General features: G+C 43.1%; 1 protein-coding gene across 1 annotated transcript in view; it reads right to left on the bottom strand.

Annotated features, from left to right (window-relative positions):
* Positions 1-24,608, bottom strand: part of GALNT18 (polypeptide N-acetylgalactosaminyltransferase 18) — a 548,225-nt gene that overhangs the window by 5,030 nt on the left and 518,587 nt on the right. The window lies entirely within an intron of this gene.

Here is a 24,608-nt window from a genome sequence, read left to right as displayed (position 1 = left end):
CTTGGTTCCCTGTTCTCTAAAGGGTGTGGTGCTAGGAGGTGTGTAAAGGTGGAGACAAGAAGCAGTCCTAGGGGGTGGGTCTAGGGGTGGGTAGTGGTGGAGACAGGTGTGACCAAGGGAGGAGGATGAGTTCCTGCATTTTAAAAAAAGCCCTGGACAACGCCATACTCGGGAGGAGTAGCAGAGAGTATTTTGGGGTGTAATTATTTCTATGTACATGCTATGTCTTAGAAATATCTTATAAATATACAACTTTGTGAAAAAAAAAAATAAAAAAAAAAATGACATGTTCAAAAGACTCCTAATGCCTCCTAGATTATGTGTTGAGGTGTTTTCTTTAATTGTGGGCATTTTTCCATTGTCCTGGTGCTCCAGGGCCTTTAAAAGTGTGATAGATTGTCATATTATATGTGTAAATTATGCTCCTAGAACGCCTGGAGGTGCTGCTTGCATGTTGGGCCTCTGTATGTAGCCAGGCCGTGAAAAAGTCTCACATGTGATATTGCATACTTGAATTGTGGGAAAAAATTACAACTTCTTCAAAAAGCTTACCATACCTCTTACTAAATACCCTGGAATATTACTTTATAAAAAGGGGTCATTTAGGGGGTATTTGTAGTTTCCTGGCTTGTTAGTGTCTCAAGAAATGAGATAGGCCGTCAGTACATCAGGTTTGATCAATTGTCAATGATTGGCACCATAGCTTGTAGACTCTATAACCTTCACAAAGACCAAATAAAATCTACTTATTTGGGTTATTTTTACCAAAGATATGTAGCAGTATAACTTTTGGCCAAAATTTATGATGAAAAATTACTAAACTTGTAAAATTTTATAACCGAAACTAAGAAAAATGTATTTTTTTAAACTAAATTTTCGGTCTTTTTTCGGTCTTTTTTCCATATATATATATATATATATATATATATATATGTATAAAAAATCTGGATTTTTTGCTAGAAAATGACTTAGAACCCCCCCAAACATAACATATAATGTTTGGGGGTTCTAAATTATTTTCTAGCAAAAAATACTGATTTTGAACTTGTAAGCAACAAATGTCAGAAATAGGCCTGGTCTTCAAGTGGTTAATCAAACAAAACTCTGCATTTTATTCTCTTTTTATCCCACTTCTGGTCTATAAGCAGATAATATAAGCCGCACACAGAGTGCGTTCATCCTTCACATCTCGCCATAATATCACATAGCGACGAAAAGGAGTCTAGACGTTCTCTCAGATTACATTTCCATATGTCTCATTTATTATTAATGTGACTTAGTTTTAGTAAAAAAAAAAAACTTCCATTATATCCTGCACAAAGCTGACCGCAACATTCCCTATTAAATCTAAAAATTATCCTAAATTTGCAAATTATGTAACAAATCGAGGCGACGCTTTGTTTTACTATTTATTCTGACAAATTTGACATCGCTGGTGGAACTGTTAAGGGATGAAACGCATTAGCTGTGATCTTAAAATATCGAGCCGTTTGCCGCCCTGGTAAAGTCAGATTCTGGATGAGCGAGAGAAGACTTCACGCTGGTAAATAATTACTATTTCGTTATGAAAATTTGTTTTAAACCTCGTCAGGAGAAGAGGGAGAGAAAGGCGCATAAAATATACATGACAGCAGTCTGCTGATTGTATAATCGCTGTAATCGGAGTTACATTATCATATCACGCCATCGATCTACATCCCGAACGTTTTAGTGCAATATATGGATATTAATGTTCCACTTCACTGGTGGAAATAAACATCTTTCAGCTTCTCCACTTGTATCGTGTACAATAGACATTCTTCCATTAGGCTGATAAACGAAGGTTGGTTCCTAAGTACGTGAGACAATGGAAGGGGCGACTGCAGTGATGTACGTCGCTGAAGAACACTGTGTATCTTTTATGTGTGAAAACATATACAAAGTATTATCTGTGCTCTTCTGATCCACCCACGCTGTTCTCAATGGCAAACAAAGCATGAGCATGACAACAGTTTAAAGCGGTATAAAACCCAAAAGCAAACCTTTATTATATTGCAGCTTACCAATTCTTAGACGTGGTGGCTGCAATTGTTTTTTCTTTTTCTTTTTTCTTGATTAGCAAGGATTGTTCACCCATCCTCACTCCTCTCTACCTCCCCCCTCAGTTGCTCTAATGCAGTGGGGTTCCTGGGTAGAGGGGAGCATGTAACCTTCACCATGTCACAGTGCATCATGTGACCTCCATTAGGTGACAGTGCTTGGGGCTTCCAGGTACAGGGGAGCATGTGACCTCCACCATGTGACAGTGCTTGGGGCTTCCAGGTACAGGGGAGCATGTGACCTCCACCATGTGACAGTGCTTGGGGCTTCCAGGTACAGGGGAGCATGTGACCTCCACCATGTGACAGTGCTTGGGGCTTCCAGGTACAGGGGAGCATGTGACCTCCACCATGTGACAGTGCTTGGGGCTTCCAGGTACTGGGGAGCATGTGACAGTGCTTGGGGCTTCCAGGTACAGGGGAGCATGTGACCTCCACTATGTGACAGTGCTTAGGGCTTCCAGGTACAGGGGAGCATGTGACCTCCACCATGTGACAGTGCTTGGGGCTTCCAGGTAAAGGGGAGCATGTGACCTCCACCATGTGACAGTGCTTAGGGCTTCCAGGTACAGGGGAGCATGTGACCTCCACCATGTGACAGTGCTTGGGGCTTCCAGGTACAGGGGAGCATGTGACAGTGCTTGGGGCTTCCAGGTACAGGGGAGCATGTGACCTCCACCATGTGACAGTGCTTGGGGCTTCCAGGTACAGGGGAGCATGTGACCTCCACCATGTCACAGTGCTTGGGGGTTTCAGGTACAAGGGAGTATGTGATCTCCACTATGCGACAGTGCTTGAGGCTTCCAGGTACAGGGGAGCATGTGACCTCCACCATGTGACAGTGCTTAGGGCTTTCAGGTACAGGGGAGCATGTGACCTCCACCATGTGATAGTGCTTGGGGGTTTCAGATACAGTGAGCATGTAACCTCCACCATGGGAAAGTACTTGCAGCTTCCAGGTACAGGGGATCAAAATTGTGAGGCCATTGGCTTAGTGTTGAGAGTCTGCAACAGAAAGTGCTTTACAGATTCACAAAACACAGTGCGGGAGATTTGCTAAAATTGGTGCAGCTCTGCATAGAAACCAATCAGTTTCCAGGTTTTATTGCCAAATCCTAAATGAACAAGCTGAAGTTAGAAGATGATTGGCTACCATGCACAGCTGTACCATATTCTAAGTGCTGCAGTTTTAGTAGATCTCCCCCAATTTGCCTAAGAATACTGTGTACAGTGAACCATGATGGCAAACATACCGAAAAATCAATTTAGGGTTTACAAATACACTTTAAAGTGGAACCTCAGTCTCTCTCTTTACACCTTTCCAGAGCTGCCATTATTACGCATAGTGCTCTGCCTGGCTTTCAGGCCCTGGCAGAGCCCTTTGGTGCATCTGCATACTGGCAGGTGATTTTCTGTGCATGTGTAATGACAAGGAAGGTTTGGGACTTCCCTGATAGCCGTCCTCCTAGGACAGTGATGGCGAACCTTGGCACCCCAGATGTTTTGGAACTATATTTCCCATGATGCTCAACTACACTGCAGAGTGCATGAGCATCATGGGAAACGTAGTTCAAAAACATCTGGGGTGCCAAGGTTCGCCATCACTGTCCTAGGACATGCCAAAGAAATCAGCGCAATGCGCAGCTGTGCCCCAAGGCTCGCTCTGGACCTTAACCCCTGCAGCACATCTGCACATGCGTAGCGGGCGTTGAGAATAAAAACCATATGTGCAATAAAATGCTGAAGTGCTGCTTTGTAGCACAAATAATTGACAATTAAAAAAAAAAAAAAGTCCAACTGTAGGAGTGGCAGGAGGCGGAGCAACATGCAATATAATGGAAGATTTCACAATATACAAAGGAAATTCAAAAATAATTTCTGATTTTGAAAGGATTAGAAAAGCTAATTAATTTGCCTAAAATTGTTTTTTGATCTTGTCTAACATGAGCTACACCAGCTGTGAGCATCACCCTGCTGAGCAAGTTAAAGCCTCACCATGCTGGAACTTGTGGTCCCACGGGAATGACTGTGCAGACGCTAGCCCGAACACAATAGACTCCTATGACTGGTCTGCGCTTGGCCACCTACCCCCCTCTCACCATGCAATTTCTCTCGAAACTTGCTGCTTAATGAGCTGATTGTAATGTAAACACAAGAAGGTCACTAATTAATGAGTGTGCATTGTACATAATTGCATTTCCTGCCTGGAGGAAAATAATTTGATGTTATACGCACGTAGCCAGCACAAACGCTTTATGGAGAGCAACTGGCGTGAAAAGTGGACGGGTTTCAGGTATAAATAGCATGGTAATAATAAGCAGAGGTAGAATTAATTTGGTGTAAAGATGAAGTTTATATATAGATCTTACAAACCTGCAAAAGCGTATGCTTTTTCTTTTTTTTTTTTTTGCTGATTTTAGAACAAAATGTAAGAAACGCCATTCTTGTGACAGTATGGGAACTATTCTGCATTGCAGTGTATGGCAATATGTTATAGACAGTATTATAACTGAACAGGTAAACAGCTGAACACACCAATGAGATATATTCATAAAAGCCTTTTTTTTTGTCTTTGAAAGGATTTGTATTCATGTCCATCCAGTGCTCAGATTTTCACAGCAGAGCCCTGTCTGGCAGGGCAGGAGATCAGGTGTTTTTTTATGCAGCAGCTGAGTAACAGGTCCTGTGATTGGAGTTTGAGAAGAGAAGCAACAGACTGATGAGCTCATCTGTTACTCTGGTTTCTGCTCCCATCAGCATTTTTTTTTTTTTTTGGCACATGAGTGATTAAGACCTGGATCACCTGCTGGTGGCATTGTGGTTCCCTGGGTGGAGGGATGTAGTTCTAGTGTCCACAAGCAGTCAGCAGATCACAGTAATTAGTCTCAACCTCATTGTTAGCAAAGTAAAACACAAAAGCACCAGGGAATAGAAGAGGAGGAACTAAATACCCTCCCAGCAGGTCCCAGTGATCAGTCTCCATCTGATGATGGCTGCTGGTAGGGTATTTAGTTTACAATTCCCTGGTGCTTCAGTGTTTTGCTTTGCTAGCCAGATACTACTTGCCATTTATCCTGCTTATGATCTTGCTCTTGCCCTGCATCCTGCTGCCTTATATCTGCTTCCCTTGTTCCTGATCCCAGTCCTGCCCCCCCTCTCCTCTTTGCATCTCTGGTATTACCCAGTTTATCAGTGTTCCCCATTTTTGTATATAGTTGGGCTGGCTTTCTGTTACTTAGGTTTTTAGGTATTTTTGTCAGTTGGTTAAGGTTCACTTGTCTCTTCACATTTGCTGTGTGTTTTGGTTTCTGGTGTGTGGATGTGTTTTGTTCCAGCGTTAATAAACTTGCTTAATCATATATAGTCTGGTCCCCATCTCCTAAAGCCTCGTACACACGCACCGATTGTTGGCCGACCGATCGGCCGTCTTTTGTCCAGTGTTGTTGTGTTGGTTGAAATGTGCTCTAGACTGCACACAAATTTTGTTGGCCAACAACAAACAACTGCAGAAGTGATGTCATGTTCTGCTCTACTTTTCGTGTGTTTTTTCTTCTCTGAGCATGCCCAGTCTTGCTCATCTGACTTTTGTCGACCGAAATCTGTACTGACTGATGAACAATCGGCCGTTCTGGTGACGGCCAACAAAAATTTTATAGCATGCACACCAGATTTTGTTCGGCCGAAAAGTCGCAGTCGGTTGTCAGAAGCATCATACTAACAAGCCGACAATCAGCCGATCGGACGTTGGCCGAAAATTTACGGCCAACAATCGGTGCGTGTGTACGGGGCTTGAGTGTAGCTTAGGCCATCCCTGACACTGGAAGTGTGCAGTCAGTATCCCGGACATGAGCACTGCAGACCAACTGATTGGCTCCTTGTGCTGCTTTTCCCTCTCCCCTTCCCAGCTCTGTTGTACAGAGGACTGATGCAGTTTCTGATGCAGGTACCTTGCAGGTACCTACACATCTTGCATTAAAAAAAATACATTTAAAATGTATTAATAAACCCAGAGCTGCATTAATTGTCTTTTTTTTTGACCTGCTGGTTCACCTTTAACAATATCTCACAAGAGGAAACTATAATACCAGCTTTAGAAATGAGAAAAGCAAAGTATGAGGCTGTAACTTAGAAAAGACTCAGGGATTCTGAACTGATGGCAGAATAATACTGGCTGCCCGCCTGCACACACAGCCCACTATATTTCAGCGGTGACCCCTCACGGCTGCACTTCTGGGAGGAACAAAGTGTTCCAATATGTGCTTAGCTTAAAAGAAATTAATGTTTGATCATTTAAAATGGAGCTTGCAGTGCATGCTGGGAAGTAGTCAGAACTTCAGTGTGGAATGGAATCTAATTAAAACCATGTCCAAGATTCTGGGAGATCTAGCAGGCTGCTGAGATGGGTAGATGGGAGCCTATAATGAGTGGATGCCATCCAATGACTGCACTTTAATTAAATACAAGAGCCCGGAAGGGTCAATTGATGCTCAGTAGTGAGTTGTGGAATACACTCTGAAATGCTCATTATCGACCTTTATTATTATTTTTATTTTTTTTTACTATTCCCTTTGATTATGAGACACTTTAGCAACGAATACAGACACTGACAGCAAAGTCCTGCAGTATTCGGTGATACTTTAACCACTTTACCACCGGAGGATTTTGCTGTCTTACATCCAGGCCACTTTTTGCAATTCGGCACTGTGCGACTTTAACGGACAATTGCGCGGTCATGCAACGCCGTACCCAAACGAAATTTATGTCCTTTTTTTCCCACAAACAGAGCTTTCTTTTGGCAGTATTTGATCACCTGTGCGATTTTTACTTTTTGCGCTATAAACAAAAAAAATGCGAAAATTTTGAAAAAATAACAATATTTTTCACATTTTTTATATGAAATTCCCCCCAAAAAATGTAAAAATCTATTTTTTTTTTATCATTTTTGGCCAATTTGTTTTCTGCTACATATTTCTGGTAAAAAAAAATCACAATAAGCGTATTTTGATTGGTTTGCGCAAAAGTTATTGCGTTTACGAACTAAGGGAAAGATTTCTGTAATTTTTGGTGTTTTTTATTTTAACGAGTAATGGCGGCGATCTGCGATATTTTTTTTTGCGGGATTGCGGCGGACAGATCGGACCCTTGACTGACACTTTTGACATTTTTGGGGGTACCAGTGACATTACTACATTAATCAGTGCTATAAATATGCACTGTTACTGTAAAAATTACACTGGCAGGGAAGGGGTTAACTTTATTGGAGCGGGAGGGGTTAATTTATGCCTGGTGCTTATTGACGTGTGGGGGGGGGGGAGGTGACTGAGTGACACAGGGACAGATCGCGGGTTCAGTTATGCTGAACCCTGCAATCTGACCCTGTCTGTCACTTAGGAGATCCGCCCGCTTTGTTTACACAAGCGGGCGGATCTCCACACTCGATTCCCCAACGATCGGGGAAGAGCAGCGGTGATCGCCACTGCTCCTCCCCTGGCCCGACTCCCGCTGTGACTGAACCCAGCGGGAGCGAGCCTCCGGCGGCGCGCGCGCCGCCCACAAGGGGAGGAGTCGAGCGACGTAGGTCTATGTCGCTGGACGATAACGAGCCACATTGCTGCAGTAGCAGCAATGTGAGCGGACGTAAAGTGGTTAATTGTAGTGAAGGGATATTTTCATAAGTGTGACGAAGAGGATGAACCTATAAAAACCCTTAGGGTCCTTTCACACGAGTTTTCCAGGGTCCTTTCACATGATTTTTCCGCCCGGCGGACTCCGTTTTGATCGATCCGCCAATCTCTGTTTTGATCGATCCGCCAATCTCCGTTGAGCAGGCGGATGACAGTTTGGTCTATGCTCACTGTGCAGAGATGGACCTGTCAAAGCCCCACTATCCTGTATGGGAGATTGGATGAAAAGTCAGGAATAATGATTACCTGGGGCTGGGTCGCTGGGGCCCCCTGGGCAACTGCCCAGCGTGCCCATTCGGTAAGACGGCCCTGGGGGTATATGTTTGCCCCATACCTTGAGGTTCTGTTTTTTTAGGGAGGTTGGTTGGGTGGTGCCGTACAAATGGAAATTCTTATTTCCTTTCGGTGCTTGTACTTTTTATTTTTTCTAAACCTGTTTACAGCCAACTACGCCTAGATGCACATTTTGTTTTTTTTTTAGAATGCTTGCGGTGTTTTGCCTTTTTCTATGCATTTCAAAGTGATCCTTGTATGGTTTTTAGGCATGTGTTGGAAAAAAAGCAAAACCCGGGGGTGTTTATGATGAGCGGCCCTCAGCTGGTAATGGCATGTATTATACACAGCCGCTCAGGGATATGGTCGGGTTATTTTAGAGATATGAGGATTGATTGGTGTAATACTCTTGTATCTCTCCTGTCTCTCACCAAATGAGAATAATGACAAGAATCAGACGCCAATTAATCCAGCAAGGCTTGATTACACACATTAGCGCGTGTGCGGTTTACAGCTCGCTATCCACTCAGAAATAATATTGTGCCCCAGCACATGTGCTTGTTTTAAAATGAATTCCGAAGCCACCAAGTCTTCAAGCCTTTAATTATTTCCTGTGTGTACCGTCAATCATACGTCACCGAGGTATGGAAAGTGCAATAACACACCACACCAGGAAATGTAATCCGCAAATAATAGCTTGTTCTATAGAAACCGATCTGAGAGGGATGCAAAATCCCACAGGAGAATGCGTATTCCCTTTCATGCGGATATAGGTTACTAGAAATCAACCAACCGGTTCTAAAAAATAAATGTATACACTGCTGCTTTCTGTATCCCACGTTAATAGATTGTAAGCTCTTCAACCTTCTGTATCGCCCCTAATAACCTATAAAATGTAAACGTATCAACTTACTGTATCCCTCTTTATACCCTTATAGGTTCTTCCACCTTTTGTATGTTCAATAATTGACTGTAAGCTCTTCAACCTGCTATATCCTCCCTAATAGATTGTAAGCTCTTTCACCTCCTGTGTCCTCCCTTATACCATAAGAGATGTGAGCTCATCTACCAGCTCTAGTCTCCAGAATATCCTAACAGATTGTAAGCTTCTCTATCCTCCCTGAAACCTTAAAAGATTGGAGCTTCCACCATCTTTATCCGCTTATATCCTAATAGATTGTATGCTTCCTTCTATCATGTTAGATTGTAAGCTCTTCCACATCCTGTGTCCTTTCTTATAACCTAATAATATTGTAAGCTCTTTCACATTCTGTATCCCTCCCTTATATCCTATATATCTTATTAGATTGTACGCTTTTCCATCTACTGCATCCTACCCTATACCCTATTAGATTGTAGGTTTTTATGCCTTCTGTAACCTCCTGTATACCCTAATAGACTGTAAGCTTATCCACCTAGCGTATCCTTTGCCTAATAGATTGTAGATTCTTCCACCCTTTGCATGTTTCCCAATAGATTGTAAGCTCTTCAACCTTCTCTATTCTTCCTAATAGAGTGTAAGTACTTCCACCTTCTGTATCCTCCCTTATTCCCTATATCCCGGGGATTCCCAAACTACAACCCTGCAGCTGTTGCAGAACTTTGCATCCCATGAGGCATTGTAAAACTCTGACATTCACATACATGACTAGGCATGATGTGAATTGTAGTTCCTGAACAACTGGAGGGCTGTAGTTTTGGGAATCCCTGCTATATCCTATTAGATTGTAAGTTCTTCCACCATATGTATCCTACCTTATACTTTAATAGACGGTAAGCTCTTCCACCTTATGTATCCTCCTTTATACTCTATTAGGAGGGTACCAAAGGTGAAAAGGCTTGCAATCTATTAGATTGTAAGCTACTCCACCATCTCAATTCACTTATACTATAATAGACTGTAAGCTATCTACCTACTGAATCCTCCCTTACACCCTAAAAGTTTGTAGGTTCTTCCACCTTTTGCATGTTTTCTAATGAATTGCAAGCTATTCAACCTTCTCTATCCTGCCTAATACCATAATAGATTGTACACTCTTCCATCTACTGTGTCACACCCTTTATGGATTGTAAACCTTTCCACCTACTGTATCCTACCTTTTCTCTAATATACTGTAGGTACTTTCACCTTTTTGTATGTTTCCTAATTGATCGTAAGCTCTTCAACCTTCTCTATCCTCCCTTATACCCTAATAGAATTTTAAGCTCTTCCACCATATGTATCCTCCCTTATAGATTGTAAGCTCTTCTACCTTCTGTTTCCCTCCCTTATGCTCTAATAGATGGTAAGCTCTTTCACCATCTGTATCCTCTTATACCTTAATAGATTGGAAGCTCTTCCACCCACTGTGTCCTCCCTTTTACCCTAATAGATTGTAGGTTCTTCCAGCTCTTGCATGTTTCCAAATAGATTTTAAGCTCTTCCACCTACTGTATTCCACCTTTTTATACCCTTATAGATTGTAAACGTTTCCACCTACTGTATCCTCCCTTCACCCCAATATAATGTAGGTTCTTCAACATTTTGTATGTTCCCTAATTGATTGCAAGCTCTTCAACCTTCTCTATCCCCTCCCTAATATACTGTAAACTTTTAAACCTGTGGTATCGCCCTAATTGATTGCAAGCTCTTCAACCTTCTCTATCCTCCCTAATATACTGTAAACTTTTAAACCTGTGGTATCGCCCTAATAGATTGTAAGCTCTTCAACCTTCTCTATCCTCCCTTATACCCTAATAGATTGAATCCTTCTTAATAGATTGTAAGCTCTTCAACCTTCTCTAGCCTCCTCTATACCCCAATATATTGTATCCTCCTTAATAGATTGCAAGCTCTTCAATCTTTATCCTCCCTTATACCCAAATAGATTGTATTCTTCTTAATAAATTGTAAGCTCTTCAACCATCTCTATCCTCCTCTATACCCCAATATATTGTATCCTCCTTAATAGATTGCAAGCTCTTCGATCTTTATCCTCCCTTATACCCAAATAGATTGTATTCTTCTTAATAAATTGTAAGCTCTTCAACCATCTCTATCCTCCCCTATACCCCAATAGATTGCATCCTCCTTAATAGATTGTAAGCTCTTCCACCTTCTGTAGCCTCCTGTATACCCTAACAGACTATAAGGCTTATCCACCTACTGTATCTTCCATTTTACCCTAATAAATGTAGGTTCTTACAACTCTTGCATGTTTCCTAACAGAGTGTAAGCTCTTCAACCTTTTATATCCTCCCTTATACCCTAAAAGATTGTACGCTCTTCCACCTACTGTGCCTCACCCTTTATAGATTGTAAGCTTTTCCACCTACTGTTCTCCATCCTCCCTTATACCCTAGTAGATTGTATCCTCAATAGATTGTAAGCTCTCCAACCTTCTATATCCTCCCTTATACCCTAATAGAATGTATCCATTCCTCCCAAATAGATTGTAAACTCTTCAACTTTCTATATCATTTTATACCCTAATCGATTGTATCCTTCTTAATAGATTGTAAGCGATTCAACCTTCCCAATCTTCCCTTATACCCTAATAGATTGTAAGATGAGTGGCGTGGAAACCGAGATCAGACCCATCCGGTAAAGTCAGATGCTGGGGATCTTAGTGGTGCCTGTAACTCTGGAGTGAAGATCCTTTTCATAGGAAGAGGCAAGCCTCTGTTCACACTGGTGCAGCTTTGAAATCGTGCTACTTCAGCGTGATTTCAAAGCTGCACATTAGTGTGATTTGTACTGCCGATTTTATTGCGGCTTGCAACTTCATACAAGAGAAGTCTATGAAATTGGTAAAAAGTAGCGCCGTAACCTTTTTCAAAGTTGCGGCAATGTCAACAGTTTCATTGCAAACAGTGGCGTGCGACTTAATAATACATTTATTTCTTTATCATACATCACAGAGCCAATAATAATGACTATCTGGGTTATACGCTACCTTTAGGTGATTGGACACTGGCAACCAATAGACAGGAGGTTCCTCCCATATAACCCCTCCCATAAGAACTTCAGTTTTTTTGCCAGTGTCGTGAAGGTGGTGGTCATGGCTGTTAAAGCTCTTCAATCCTAAGAATGATATCCCAGTTTAGGGGCGTTTTGATCAGATCTATTCAGATGGCTAACCGCTAAAAGGATGGTACCCAAACCTCGGCCAAGATAATCCGAGGTCTTGCCTGTAATGTGACCCATCTGGGCACTGGACCCTAATAATGGAACCCTGGTTATTATCCCAAGTAGTTTGCCAGCAGGGTGCTCTACAGGTCCAAGGGTGTGGACCCCATTAAAAAGGGGGGCCTGGTCCTTGATGGTCCATTGACTTACAAAGCCCGCCATGATGGGTGAAGATTGGGTCCTTTAAGGATCCTGTGGCGGGACTGGTAAGTTTTTCCCTCTCTTTTTGGAAAAAAAAAAATTGCAGTGAAGATTGCAGTTTTCTCCACTTGCTGCAGTATCGTGTTTGGCCACTAGATGTCACTATTCAAAAAAAGCAAACGAAAACGGGATTTTCAGGGCCAAGGAAGTAGTGGTCACAAATGCTTCAATTGTGTAAAAGAAAAAAAAAATGGTATGCATGCAATTTTTACAATAAAATATGTGCTCCCACAAGGGATTTTGATTAAATTTACCAATTGGGCAATACACATGTCTCATGATATTAAGCACTAGGTCCTCAAAAGAGCCAACGCGTTTCGCCAGAGACCTTCAGCACATTTTTTCCCATAGAATCAGATCATGCACAAGGTATATCATCTCCCCAGGTGGGCGTCGGGGCCATATCAAAAAGGAGCGGTCACATTCACATGCTCAAATATTGTATAAAACTTAAATACTCAATGTTGCTTTTCGTGAGGATATAGGTATATAATGTCCTCAATTGGGGTTCTAGATCTTATCAAAATACCTCCTAATTTCCTAGGGATAGTAGACAGACCGCCAGTTAGCCTTAACCTCGCATACCCTTCATATGGGATCTCTCCTGAGGTCACTCGTCTGTTCTAATCTCTGTCTACAGGGGATTTTTGGTCAGCTTGGCAAGGAGGCGGTGTATCACCCTTGGCCGCACTCGCGCACGGCAATCATGCGCGCGTGTGACGTCACAAGCATGCACATGCCGCCGACTCAGTCAAAACATGTAGAGTTGCTGACCGGAACTGTTTGCTGGAGATGCTGGCCCGATCGTTCTGGGACACGGAGCAGGTTTAGACTGAAGGGCACTTGAGTCTATGGGTCTTAGACACGGCTGAAAATACTGCTGGAGAAGGGTAGTAGTCTGTGATAACTGCGCTTGCTGAATCACAGGATCTGTCTGCCTTATTGTGCAAAGAGCCTCTCCTTCTGGGTCTTACTTTTATTAAACAATGCTGGAGTTTGTGAGACCATAACGAATATAAAGGATCAATCATAGGTGTGAACATATCAGAGAGGAGTTCCTGCAATATAATGAGAAGTATCCGTTCCTGTAGAAGGGAGGGATCACACATATATTTGTAACTAGTAATATCAGGTCATTTCCATAAAGTATCTTATTTTTCTTTTACAATCTATTATGGCGGGGAGAATATCCCACATTAATGCACTATGACAAGTGCAGGGTGATTTGGTTGTTGTCATCCTTTGCACTAAGTGGCACAAATCGTCTAACAGGATATTTTTCTCTTCCCTGCTGCGACGTTCCAAATTGTACATCTGTATTATCTGTCTGGAAACCTCGGCTTCTAAGTGCCAAATTACTCTGTCGGAGAGGAAGATGACAAGAGATAACGGGCACCGAGTGCTTTGTGCATTTGAGGATGAAAATGAATCCATTTTTTTTTGTTCATCACCCTGAGAATAAAAATACAATTTTCTCCGGCCGCTCGGCCCGAAAGCCATTCCTGCGCTGACCTCCCGCGAACGCAGTATCTCTCATCCCGTCTCTGCTGTCAACATCTGTGTCTGTAATGAACCCGCCAAGGAGGACACCGTGATCTGGCAATTTGTCACATTCAATATCTCCCAAGTCAAACAAAATTTGATAACAATCCAGAATCTATTTGTTTGATGGGGCCAAGAGAAATTTGTCTGCTTCTATTTTCAGAAATCGCAAAATCTCTTCCTGCTTTGTGACAAGCCGAGAAAAAGCCAGACTGAAGCTTTCGCGATCACCCAAATGGATCACTGTCCCTTCTAAGTTATCTCGGTGTGCATGATGAAAACGTGGATGAAATAAGAACTGTCTGCGCTACAGTCCTGCAGCAGGTACAGTATCTGTCAGGATGATTTAAATCAGGGTTTCTCAACCAGGGTTCCTCCTGAGGTTGCTAGGGGTTCCTTGAGAAATGGGCAATTTCTGCCTCTCAGATAAGTTTCCATTGACACCATTGTTCCTTTTAGCTATCTGTAAGGGGGGAAATCTTCCCAATGATGACAACAGTAAGGTGCATTCTTCCCACTGTCTGTCACACTAATGTGCCATGAGTTGTAGAATTAGAATTTTTAGCAGGGGTTCCCTGAGAGTAGAAATTTCAAGGGTTCCTCTGTGTTGAGACAGGCTGATTTTGATGAATTAGGCCCTGGGTTGGATTAGTTATTTTTTTAAGGGTAACTTTCACGGTCCATTTTTTAAAATCTGGATCACCTGCTGATGGCAGAATGTCCCAGTTAAGGTGTCCACCAGCGGGTGTCTCCCAGCAGCCATCAGATCCCAGTCATCAGTCTCCACCTGATGCCGGCTGCTGGGAGGGTATTTAGTTCCTCTTCTACTGTTCCCTTGCGATGCAGTGTTTTGTCTGCTAGCCAGATTTGCTTGTTAATTCATTCTAAAGCTTATTTCTGATCCTGCTTTGTATCTACACTCCCCAGCCACTTTACACGTACACCTGTTCAATTGCTTGGTAACAAAAATTGCTAATCAGCCAATCACATGGCAGCAACTCAATGCATTTAGGTATCTAGATGTGGTAAAGACGACTTGCTGAAGTTCAAACTGAGCATCAGAATGGGGAAGAAAGGGGATTTAAGTGACTTTGAATGTGGCATGGTTGTTGGTGTCCGACGGGCTGGTCTGAGTATTTAAAAAAAACTGCTGATCTACTGCCATTTTCACACACAGCCATCTCTCAGGCTTACAGAGAATGGTCCAAAAAAAAAAAAGTGAAAATATCCAGTGAGCGGGAGGTTGTGTGGAGGAAAATGCCTTGATAATGTCAGAGGAGAATGGGCAGACTGGTTTGAGATGATAGAAAGGCAACAGTAATTCAAATAACCACTTGTGCAGAATACCATCTCTGAATGTGCAACACATCCAACCTTGAAGCAGATGGGAGGAGGAGGGGGAGGCAGACCTCCTATGACAGCTTGGAATAGCAGCAAGGATTGGAAATGTCATTTTAATGGGGGACTTTAATTATGCAGATATAGACTGGGCAGAAGGAACCGCGCATTCAGCCAAGGCTCGGTAGTTCCTAAATGTTTTGCAGGACAATTTTTTTGGGTCAGATGGTGAACGCATCGACAAGAAACAATGCGGTGCTTGACCTACTTTTTACCTACAATACAGACCTGATCATGGATATAGAAATACGGGGCAACTTAGGAAACAGTGACCATAAGTCAATTAGTTTCAGTATAAATCGTAGCACTATGAAACACAAGGGTAATATATAAGGACACTGAATTTCAAAAGAGCCAACTTCCCTAAACTGCGCTCTTTGCTAGACCATATCAAATGGGAAAGAACCCTAGGAACAAAAAGCACAGAGGAAAAATGGGAGTGATTCAAGAACAAACTAAATAACGGGATCGGCCAATGCATTCCAAAGGGGAATACGTTTAAAAGAGCAAAAATAAACCCTGGGTGGCTAAACTCCAACATGAAAATGCATATTAAAAATAAAGAATAGGCCTTCAAAAAATACAAGACTGAGGGGTCATTGGCAGCATTCCAACATTACAAAGAGTGCAATAAGAAATGTAAAGGCAAAATCAAGGCAGCTAAAATAGAACATGAGAGACATATAGCGGAAGAGAGTAAAAAAACCCCAAGAAATTAGTAAGTATATAAATAGTAAGAAAGCGAGACCAGAAAAGACGATGAAGGGAATCTGGCCACAGAGGACAGAAATTCTTCTCTTCAGTCTTCACAAAAGAATTGGGGGGCTACACTAACCCAGCTTGTAATGTTAAAAATAACACACCTCAGGAAGCACCCCCAGGGTTAATGGAAGATAGACTTAAAACTAAACTTGAAAAACTTAACATAAATAAATCACTAGGACCAGAAGGCTTGCACCCAAGGGTTCTTAAAGAACTCACTAGGTGATCGCCAGACCATTGTTCTTGATCTTTATAGATAGTCTATAGACTGGTATGTTGCCAGCTGATTGGAAAAAAGCCAACGTGGTACCAATATTTAAAAAAGGGCCGAGATATATCCCGGGTAACTATAGGCCGGTTAGCTTAACATCAGTAGTCTGCAAAATTTTGGAGGGGATGCTAAGGGACCACATACAAGACTTTAGTAATAAAAACTGTATTATTAGTGGTAACTAGCATGAATTCATGAAAAATCGTTCTTGCCAGAACAATCTACTAACCTTCTATGAAGAAGTGAGTTGCGATCTAGATAAAGGAAGGCCTGTAGATGTGGTGTATCTGGACTTTGCAAAAGCATTTTTTTTTTTTTTTTTTTTTTTTTTTAATATGTTTTTTATTGAGTTTTATACAGATTATACAAGCATGAAAAAAAAAAGAAAAGAAAAAGGGGGGTCTCCCCAGATTATATACAGTTAGGCAGTCCCTGCTCGTCATAACTAGAACCAATGCAGAAAACATACGGTTTAATATACCTACAAAAATCAATATTTCTGGGATTGTTAAGCATTTTAGTCCATTTGTTTAAGCGGGGCTCTCCACTAAAGAGAGGAGAGAAAGAAAAGAGAGGAGAAAGATGGAAAAAAGAAAGCTGGGGAGGGGAAAAAAAAAAAAAAAAAAAAAAAAAAAAAAAAAAGGAAGGGGGTCCCTTGGTGTTTCACCAGTCTTGACGTTCTAACCTAGAGAGGCCTCAGCCATATATGAAGCGTATATGTTAGTGTGGGTAAATGTTAACCAACATGACCAAATCTTACGTGCCAGAGATGCCTGACCACGAAGATCCAATGTCATGTCTTCCAGGTAGTAAGTACGGTCGACTGCCCGCAACCATTGAGGTATCGAGGGGACTGTAGACTGTTTCCAATATTTTGGGATTAATGCTTTGGCTGCATTTAAAAGGTGAGGGGTAATAGACTTTTGATACTGGGCCGGAGGAAGTTTAGTGTCATGGAATAAGACAGACAACGGATCCCTAGCAATAGGTAAACCCTGAATCTCTTCAATTAAAGATAGTACGCTAGTCCAAAAGGGTCGGATTGCTGGGCAGAACCACCATATATGTGCGTGCGTAGCTCTAAGCCCACAGCCTCTCCAACAGGCAGCCGAGAGAGATGGTGTCATCCTCTGTAGCTTAACGGGGGAGTAGTGCCATCTAGTGAGAAACTTATAATTGGCTTCTGCTGTCCGCGCCGATGTTCCTGAACTATGAGACAATTGAAGAATAACCTCCTCCTGTGTCGGCGAAAAAGTACATTTAAAATCTAGTTGCCACTGTTTCAAAAAATGTGGGGTGGAGTTGGGGCTTAGTGCGTCCAATGCCTTATAAAACTTTGATAATAAACCTTTACCTGATTCAGGGCGTGCTAGGATTTGTTCAATCGGGTTCAGGGAGTGTATGTTGCGTAAGGGGTAAGGCAGTTTTTTTACAAATTGCTGGAGTTGGTGGTATTTCCAACAATCCATAAATGTCTTTGGTGAGGCCTGGCATATTTTAGAGAATGGAAGTATTCCTTCCGTCCCCGTTATATGATGCAGCAGCGTAGCATTGGCCTGTGGTAGCCACTGGGAGAAACAGTGATCTTTATAACCAGGCGGGAAAAGGCTATGGCCTAAAATCGGCATAAGCGGTGAGTTGTATGGAATTTTATGGAGCCTATGAAGCCGATCCCAGACGCGGAAAACCGAACTGGTTAAAGGCGAAATAGTGTCAGCAAGATTTCTAGTCTCCGGCGGTATCCAAAGTTGAGTATATAATGATGTATTTGCCAGCTTCTGCTCCAGCTGTACCCAGAGCTTTTCCTCTGTATGAAATTTCCAATCGGCTATCCGAACCAGGGAGATGGCATTCAGATATCTCCCGAAGTCCGGCACCGCCAACCCCCCCCGGCTTTTGCCCCGCGAAAGTAGCGAGAGCGCAAGCCGAGGCTGTGAGCGGCGCCAAACATATGCTCTAACCAAAGAATTTAAGGTCCTCACCAAATTGACGGGTATGTTAAACGGAAGCATTTGAAACATGAAGAGCACCCTGGGCAGCACATTCATCTTGACAACATTCACCCTCCCCATCCAAGAGGTGGCTAAATGATGCCAATTCGCAAAGTTAGCTCTAATTGTGTTAAGTAAAGGAATATAATTTGCTCGTGCTAGATCCTCCACCTGGGCAGTAATATGTACCCCTAAGTATTTAAAAGAATAAGGTTGCCATATAAAGGGAAATGCTGGGCTGATATCATGTGCCATTGCCGGGGCAATTGTAACGTTTAAGATTTCCGACTTCGTTAAATTGATTTTAAAATTAGACAAAGCACTATATCTATCAAATTCAGAAAGGAGATTAGGCAGAGATATCATGGGTTGTTGTACATAAAAAAGAACATCGTCCGCATAAGCCGCGTATTTCTGTGACATAGACCCGACCGTGATACCGTGAATCGAGGGGTTTGCTTGAATTCTAGCCAGAAAAGGTTCCAAGGATAAAACAAAAAGTATAGGGGAGAGCGGGCAGCCCTGTCTGGTCCCATTAGAGAGCTTGATTGATTCGCTAAGGATACCGTTAATCTTAATCTGAGCAGTAGGGGATTTATATAACGCATTAATCAAACGACACAGGCGGGGGCCTAGACCAAACGCCTGTAGTGTCGCCATCAGGAACTCCCAGTCCACCCTGTCGAACGCTTTTTCAGCATCCGTGGAAAGCAACAGGGTGGGCTGGGAGCGCCGGCGAACAAAAGATAAAAGTGAAATTGTGCGTGACACATTGTCCCTCACCTCACGACCAGGAATGAAACCAGTTTGACTGTTAGCGATACTAGCGGGTAAAAAGGGGAGCAATCTGTTGGCGATTACCTTGGCATATAGTTTAACATCGACATTTAACAAAGAAATGGGACGATAGCTAGAACATAAAGAGGGGTCTTTACCCTCTTTCGGGATTAACGTAACATATGCATGCAAAGTCTCCGGACGCAAAGAAGAGTCTTCCAGAATAGAGTTAGCATAGGAGGCCAGGTGAGGGAGCAAGGTTTCGGTGTATTGTTTATAGTAAAAGGCCGAAAAGCCGTCAGGGCCCGGGGCCTTCCCCATTGGGGTAGAGATTAAAGCGGCTCTGAGTTCTTCCACCGAAATTTCATCCTCCAGAGAATTAACTTTCTCTGGTGGGATAGAAGAGAGATTGGCACTAGCAAGATATTCTGACATCAATGATCTACGCTTTTCTGGATCCGAGATAGCTTTCGGAACAGAATAGAGATTTAAATAGAATTTATGAAATTCGGCCGCGATAGAGGTGGAATCGTGCGCCAAAGAGTCATCGTGTCGCTTGATTTTAGGAATATAGGAGGCTACTTTTTGTTGTTGCAAAGACCGTGCCAGGTGTCGGCCAGGTTTATCACCCCATTCGTATATCCTTTGGGACACCTTGCGATATATGGCCTTGTTTTGTGCATGAAATAGGGCCTTAAGCTCCTCCCGTTTTTTAGTCAGTAACTGTAGGGTAGAGACAGCAAGGGAGGCCTTATGAGAGCGTTCAAGAACCTGTATTTCAGCAACAAGAGTTCTTTGACATGATACGCGCTCTTTCTTCTTCCTTGCTCCTAATTCTATTAGTTTACCCCTAATATAGGCTTTATGGGCCTCCCAGCGAACAGCAGTATTGACCTCCGGCAAGGAGTTGTCAACAAAAAAATTATCTAGTTCTTTACCTATATTTTGTTTGTCCGGGGGGCTCAGAATTAGGGAATCGTTTAACTTCCATGTGGATTTTTTATAAAGGAGAGAAGGAATCTTCAAAGTCAGACAAATAGGGGAATGATCCGAAATAGAAGATGAAGCAATAGTGACAGAGTCAACTAGTTCGAGGTGGAAATGGTCCACCAAGAAATAGTCAAGTCTTGAATATGAATTATGTGTTTTGGAAAAATACGAGTAATCCCTATCTGAAGGGTGGAAAACACGCCAAGCATCTATTAATTGAAATTCATGCAATTGTGTACGCAAATAGTTTAACCGTTTATATGAGATATAAGACTTACCAGAGGAGGTATCCAGCAGGGGGTCCATAGTGACGTTGAAATCGCCTGCCACCACTGATATTCCGTCAGCAAATTCATGGAACCTACGCAGGGTGGTCGTTAAATAAGACACTTGATCTTGATTAGGGGCATAAACATTTGCAAAAGAAACAACAGTGCTACCCAGGGTGCCCTTCAGGAACAAATAACGCCCAAATCTATCAGCTACCATTTGTATGAGTTTAAAGGGTGAGCCTTTACGGAACCCTATGGCGACTCCCTTGGAGTTACGAATATCCGAAAGGCTATAGTACCAAGTAGGGTACGTGGGAGTGGTCAATTTAAGATTTGAAGTGTGGGTAATATGAGTCTCCTGCAGGAACACTACTTCTCCTTTCAGCGCATTCAGTTCCCTATATAGACAATGCCGTTTAGCTGGAGTATGAAGCCCCCTTATATTATAGGATAAATATGTCACTTTTGACATTGAAATCTAAACCGGATATATACCAATATCCACATATAGACTGGTGTACACCAAGGGGGGAAAGGAACAGTAAAAAAAAAAAAAAAAAAAAAAACAACAGGGAATAGAAGGAAAAAGGTTGTCGCCATAGCGACAGTATGTCGGTGAGGAACACTCACCAAAGAGCGGAAAAACGGTGATCCCTCAGCCGCGGTCCCACCTGGAGACCCGCTACCTGGCGGGAGACGCAGGTGAGGGAAAGCCGAGCTCCGCTCAAGAGTTTGGGAGGGGTGAGCAGCGAGAGGGGGGTCAAGGCAGAACCAGTCAGAGATAATAACCCTGAAAAATCCGGAGCCCCTCCGCGGGACTTCGCCAGGTAGCTGCAAAATTTATCAAATTATCACTTTTTCTCTCTCTGTATCTTCAAAATAGCCCCAAAAAAAAAAAAAAAAAAAAAAAAAAAAAAAAAAAAAAAAACGCTATGGTTGACCTCTGTTCGTCTAAACCGAAACATAAGGGGCCAAAAAATAACCATAGGGCCTTAAAGGACCAGTCCAACCTATCAGTCAGTCAATCAGTTCCAAAAAAAAAAAAAAAAAAAAAAAAAAAAAAAAAAAAAAAAAAGGAGGGGGCCAAGTCCAAAAGTAGTGCAATATTATAATTACTAATATTCAAGTAATATTCAAATGGATTTGTCAGAGGGAGATTTCCGTGGTTTCTGTGGTTTAGGCGTCTTCTGCCAGGTAGCCTCTACAGATGGGGTTGGATCCAGGAAAGCTTGCCAATATTCAAGTAATAATCAAGTGGGCTTGTCAGAGGGAGATTTCCGTGGTTTCTGCAATTTAGACGTCTTCTGCCAGGCAGCATCTACAGATGAGGCTGGAGCCGGGAAAGCTTCATCTTGCCAGCCCGGGAGGTCAGGTATTGGTATATTAAGAGCCGTGCAAAAGCCCTCCAGATCTTCGGGGAATCGCAAAGTTGCAGTGCGTCCTTCTCTAGATGCAATTAGACAGGAGGGAAAGCCCCACCGGTATGTTATGGCGGTCGCTCTCAGCTTTTCTGTGAGGGGCTTTAATACCCTGCGGCGCTCCAAGGTCTCCCTAGCCAAGTCAGGATAAAGCGACAAAGGTGCCCCATCAAAGTCCAGGTTTTGGACTTCCCGAGCTCTAAGCATTATACGCTCCTTCTCAGGATAGTGATGGATCCTGCATATGATATCTCTTGGGGTCTCTGTCTGCAGGCTGCGGGGGCGAAAGGCCCTATGGGCTCTATCAATCCTCATTAACTTGTCAACAGGGAGGCCGAGCAGCTTGTTGAAAATGCCACTTATCGTAGGGAGCAGATCTGGGTCCTTGATGGCTTCAGGCAGACCTCGGATTCGGATATTATTACGCCTGCTCCGATTTTCCTGGTCCTCAATTTTATACAGGGCCATCCTATGTGCTAATGCTTGACGTTTGGAGATAGCTTGGAGTTCTTGGATTGCAACAGCATGTGAATCTAATCTATGCTCGGACTCCTCAACCCGGGTTAATACCTGATTCAGGTCCGCCCGGACTGAGGATACCTCTTTTTTAATTGATTTTTCCAAACCCCTCAACATAGAGGCTAAGTCCGCCTTTGTAGGAAGACCGCTTACAAGCGCAGCTACTGTAGATCGGCTCGGGGAGACATCCGTCCCGTCCGAGCACCAGGATGAGGCTGGCGATCTATGGGAAGCTGACGGGCTCTGGGGAGGGCCGGAGCGGGCACCCGGCGTATGGTCCGAACCCCCTGCTTCCAGCAGCTCCTCGGTCTCCACTGCCAGATACTTTTTTATAGAGCCGGTGGTCGGCTTCTTTTGTGGTTGTGTTGTTCTCAAAGTCCTTCTCCCCATAGCTGACAGGCGGCACAACAACCAGATCCACACCCAACAGACCCTGCGGCTCAGATGCACAAGCAGTCCAGGTTGCTCTAAGGTAGATGTGTAAGGTCAGGGGACACAAAGAACCCCAAACCCAAAAGTGCAAAAGCATTTGACACAGTTCCCCACAAACGTTTACTGTACAAACTAAGGTACGTAGGTATGGACCATAGGAGAGAACTGGCTCCAGGGGTGAGTCCAGAGGGTGGTGATAAATGGGGAGTACTCAGACTGGGCGGGCGTGGAAAGTGGAGTCCCCCAAGCATCTGTCCTGGACCAATCCTGTTTAATTTATTCATAAACAACCTAGAGGAGGGGATATCTAGCACATCTTGGTATTTGCGGACGATACAAAGCTAAGCAGGCCAATATCATCTACCCATGACATTGTAACCTTACAAGCAGACTTGAACAAAATAATGGGGTGGGCAACTACATGGCAGATTAGGTTTAATGTTGAAAAATGTAAGGTAATGCGCTTGGGTTTCAGAAATACTAACACAAGTTACTCGCTAGGAGGGGAACCTCTGGGTGAAACTAAGATGGAAAAGGACCTGGGGGTCCTAGTGGACAACAGGCTTGGCAGTGGCATGCAATGCCAAGCAGCAGCAAGAAAAGCCAACAGAATACTGGAATGTATAATCAAGGGAATTCACTCCAGAAATAAAGAGATTATTCTCCCACTCTACAAGACTCTGGCTCCGGCCACATCTGGAGTATGCTGTTCAGTTCTGGGCACCAGTCCTCAGGAAGGATGTGCTGGAACTGGAAAGAGTCCCGAGAAGGGCAACAAAAATAATTAGGGGAATGGAGGACATCAGCTATGAGGAAATACCGCAAGCATTGAGCTTTATTCTCTCTGGAGAAGAGACGTTTGAGGGGGGGGATATGATATCAATGTACAAATACTGTACTGGCGACCCTAGCATAAGGAACAAACTTTTCAGAGAAAGGGAATACAATAAGACACACTACAACTAGAAGAAAAGCGGTTTAACCTTAAATTACGTAAGGGGTTCTTAACTATCAGAACGGTAAGGATGTGGAATTCTCTTCCACAAGCAGTGGTATCTGCAGGGAGCATCGATAGTTTAAAAAAACTATTAGATGGACACCTTAAAGACCACAACATACAGGGGTATACGCTGTACGGTTAGCAGTAAACACACACACACCTTATGGGTTGACCTGGATGGACTGCAGTCTTTTTTCAACCTCCCCAACTATGTAAGATGGGCTACAGCAGCAGAAGAACACACTGAGTGACACTCCTATCAGCTAAGAACAGGAAACTGAGGCTTCAATTCGCACAGGATCACTAAAATTGGACAATAGAAGAATGTAAAAATGTTGCCTGGTCTGATGAGTCTCGATTTTAGCTGCAACATTCAGATGGTAGGGTCAGAATTTGGTGTAATAAACTTGAAAGTATGGATCCATCCTGCCTTGTATCAACGGTTAAGACTGATGGTGGTGTAATGGTGTGGGGGATATTTTCTTGGCACACTTTGGGCCCCTTCGTACCAATTGAGCATTGTTTAAAAGCCACGGCCTACCTGAGTATTGTTGCTGACCATGTCCATCCCTTTATGACTACAGTGCCCCCATCTTCTGATGGCTCCTTCCAGCAGGATAATGCACCATGTCACAAAGCTCCAATCATCTCACCACTGGTTTCTTCACCATGACAATGAGGTCACTGTAATGCCACACTCACCAGATCTCATCCAATAGAGCACCTTTGGGCTTGGCATCATGGATGTGCAGCCAACAAATCTGCAGCAATTGCGTGATGCTATTCCGTCCCTATGGAGTAAATTCTCTGAGGAATGTTTACAACACCTTGT

Source organism: Pelophylax lessonae (genome assembly GCF_965119305.1).
Source record: "Pelophylax lessonae genome assembly, chromosome: 10".
Taxonomy (NCBI): Eukaryota; Metazoa; Chordata; class Amphibia; order Anura; family Ranidae; genus Pelophylax; species Pelophylax lessonae.
The sequence above is the reverse complement of the archived record's forward strand: the minus strand, read 5'-3'. Positions and strand labels throughout refer to the sequence as shown.